This window comes from Corylus avellana, chromosome 7 (genome assembly GCF_965113065.1).
Source record: "Corylus avellana chromosome 7, dhCorAvel1.hap1.2, whole genome shotgun sequence".
In the NCBI taxonomy this organism is placed as follows: Eukaryota; Viridiplantae; Streptophyta; class Magnoliopsida; order Fagales; family Betulaceae; genus Corylus; species Corylus avellana.
Genome location: NC_142496.1, coordinates 18620961 through 18624741, shown reverse-complemented (window position 1 = coordinate 18624741; position 3781 = coordinate 18620961).

The following is a 3781-nucleotide window of genomic DNA, read 5'->3' as shown; positions in this document are numbered from 1 at the left end:
AGTACTCGATTGGCAGCTTCTAAATGAGTATCTCGAGGCTTGTCCATGAACTGACTAAATACTTGAACTGAAAAAGAAAGATCAGGTTGTGTAATAGTAAGGTAAAGCAATATCCCACCTAGTCTTCTATAAGATGTAGGATCTTCTAGGAGAGTACCAGAATCCTTAGAAAATTTGACACTAGGTTTCATTGGAAACTTGGCTGGTTTGGAGGCCAAAAAACTAGTATCCTCAAGAATTTCCAATGCATACTTTCTCTGACTAATAGAAATGCCATGCTCATTTCAAGCTATCTCCAAACCAAGAAAGAATTTTAACTGTCCAAGGCCTTTTAATTTGAACTTATTATCAAGAATTTGAATAAGTTTTGAAACCTCTACTGAATTATCACTTGCAATTACTATATCATCAACATAAACTAGTAATGCAATGAAAGAATCATCTTGATGTCTAGTAAACAAGGTATAATCTGCCTTAGACTGAACAAAGCCAAACTCCAACAAAGCAAAAGAAAATTTGGCAAACCATTGCCGTTAAGCTTGTTTTAATCCATAGAGTGACTTATTCAGCTTGCATACCTTGGACTCCCCCTTATTTCTGAATCCAAGGGGTAATGCCATTTAAACCTCTTCATCTAGGTCTCCATGTAGAAAAGTGTTGTTCACATCCAGTTGATGAAGATGCCACTTCCTAGCTACTGCAACTACTAGAAGAGTCCTCACAGTTGTGAGCTTGGCTAGGAGAGAAAAAGTATCATAATAGTCTATACCTTCACACTGATTATATCCCTTAGCTACAAATCTAGCCTTGCATCTCTCTAGAGTCCCATCAGCCTTAAATTTAACTTTGTAAACCCATTTGCATCCAATAGACTGTTTTGATGAAGGAAGATCAACAACAGTCCATGTGTTATTCAGCTCAAGGGCTTTGATACCATATTAGAAATAAGAAATCAAAGAGTGAAAAGAGCTTGCAATGGGAGAAAATGTTTGAAGAAATTCTCATTGATGATAGAATGAAAGAATACGCTTATACAACTTTATATACTATGTGTTACATCACTATTAAACAGAAAAATACATAACTAAATCTGTTCTAAGTTAACAACTGTAAATTGAAAGTCTAACTATACAAACAGAAAGTTAAACTACTCAAACTGATTTCTAGAAATCTAACTATTCAAACTAATTTCCAGTTGGCTTCATCCCTGCATTCATGCATGCTTATGTGTCTCCAATAGAAGAGGAACTAAAATACTACTAAGTCTGTGTTATTGAGACAAAGGACTTTTTTTTTTTTTTTTTTAACCACAATAATATCAAGACAATTATTATGGGATATTGTCATGTATAAACATTCGACACTAAGGATGCAAATGTTGAAAAAGTCGGCCCAAGCAAATAGAATTGGTTGCTCAAGAGATTGTAATATATATATATATATATATATATAATAAAATGGATAGGAGACGGCTATTAGCTATAGATAATTCACTTAACTAAGTGTGATTATAGGATTTATTCTCCTAGCAGAGAGCGCCGCTTAGAGGGGGAGAACTTTTGTTCTCCCCCCTCCTCCCCTCTTCCTCCTTAGTTTTTCTTCCCCTTCTCTCCTCACCTCTTCCCTTCCCCTATTTTTTCCCTTTTGCTTGTCTTTGTTTTCTGCTTGTTTGTTTGTTTTTGGCACACTTTGTGGGTGCCGTTCTTAGGGGATTCACTCAACTACCCCTAGTTCTTTGAGTGCGCCGCTGATCTCCTCCACGCCACTTTGTCGTCCATCGTCCACTGTCAGGTCTGTTATTGCGCCCCCCATTGCGTTTTACTGGCCCTATTCACTTCCAACGCCAACTTCGGTTTCCGGCAAGCACGCGATTAGCCTTTCTTCTGGCCGCCGTCATCCACCGAGTGTGCTCTTGTTTTTTGGCTTTCTAATTTTTTTTGCTTTCATTTTCCCTGTATTTTTCAGTTTCTGTTGTTTTTTCCAATGTTATTTGTTCCTTATTTTATATTTTCTATTGTTTTGTTGCTTGTAATAAGGCTCTGTTCTCTTGTTGATCCAAGAGGTATTTGTTTATGGTCCAAACCCTTGGATTGTGGAAGAGATCTATATCCTGGCTTTCGGGTTGAGGATGAAGAGTTTCGGTATGAGGGTTTTCTACTCCCAGGTCGAGGAATAAGAGCTACCTATGCATTGGAATGAGTCTGTCTGGAGCAGATCTGTTGTTATATCTGAAGATTAGTCATGAGTTAGCGGATCTTGTTTGAGATTGGGATGATTGTATCTTTAACGTCATCTTCGACGTGACACTAAGCACCCATCAATATATACTACTTAAAATAGAGAAATGCTAGGTGGTCTCTTGGTGTTCTCCTAGTCTTAGATAGATATTATTTTTTTAAAATCAAGTGAGAGAAATAAGGGAAGTTTTTTTTTTTTTTTTTTTTTTTGTAACTTCACTTTAGACCCTTAAATTATCAAGCAATTTGAGAAGCCCCTCAAACTTCAAAACCTCTCAATTTGGACCCCTGAACTTTGAATTGTAATCAATTTGAACCATTCCGTCAGATTTTAAACGTTAAAAGTGAGACAATGACATTTATACCCCTGAATTTTTTATAAAATTTCAAATTTACCCTTAATTACAAATTAAAAAGTAAAAAATAAATAAAGTTAAAAAAATCAAGGATATTTTGGTCTTTTTAGGGGTAAATTAAGGTAGTTAACGGCTAAATCTGACGAAGGAGTTCAAATTTACTGCAATTGAAAGTTCATGGGTCAAAATTGAGAGGTTTTGAAATTTGGGAGGCTTCTCAAATCGCGTGGTAATTCATAGGTCTAAAGTGAAGTTATATTTTTTAAAAAAATAATAATAATAATAATATCAACATAGGACTAAAAGAACACTAGGAGAACACCATAAAAATACCTAGCATTCCCCGTTAAAATAACTAGTGAAAAAATATAACTTTTAATTTTAGCTACTATTGTTTTTTATACACACTTTAATAGTATTGTTTTTTATACACTATTGTTTTTTCTGCTCTCAGGGTCGAGGAATAATTGCTATCCATGTATTTGGTTGAGTCTGTCTGTCACAGATCTAGTATTAAATTTGATTTTAATTAGTCATGGGTTAGCGGATTGGTCTCGAATCATGTACTAAATCTGGTAATCTTGTAGTTTTATGCTATAGTTGTTTCAGAGCTGTGCTCTGTGATGTAAGAGCTTTATGCTCGTGGTATTATTGAATAAAATGTTATGTTTTTCTTAAAAAAAAAAAAAAAAAACTCTATTATACTCTTTATTTTATTTAAATGTTATTTTTTAAAGAGGTAAAAGGAGGAAAAAGAGGAGAGAGAATGGAGAAAAAAAAAAAGACTTAAAAAATTTAAGGGTGCTATAAAAGTTTGCCGTAGCAATTTTTTCAATATTTTTTATTTTAAAGTATTTATTAGAAAAATAAAGTCACTCATAATAACTATATATAAATATACGAAGATTTGTTGGAGATTAAAAAGGATGCAAATGTTGAAAAGTTGGTCAAGCAAATAGACTTGGTTGCTCAAGAGATTGTAATTGATGTGCAGTAGGTAAAAAAAAAGAGTAGATTTTGCATGGGAAAGGGGTTTGGTGAAAGATGTCACTACAAAAAAGGTAACTTTTATTGACTGCCCATTAATTACGTTTTACTCACTATAGGACATTACATGTATTGTTAAATGGAGAATGGTAGGGAACCAAACAAATTAATTCAAAAAAAATTTTAAACTGACGTGATAGA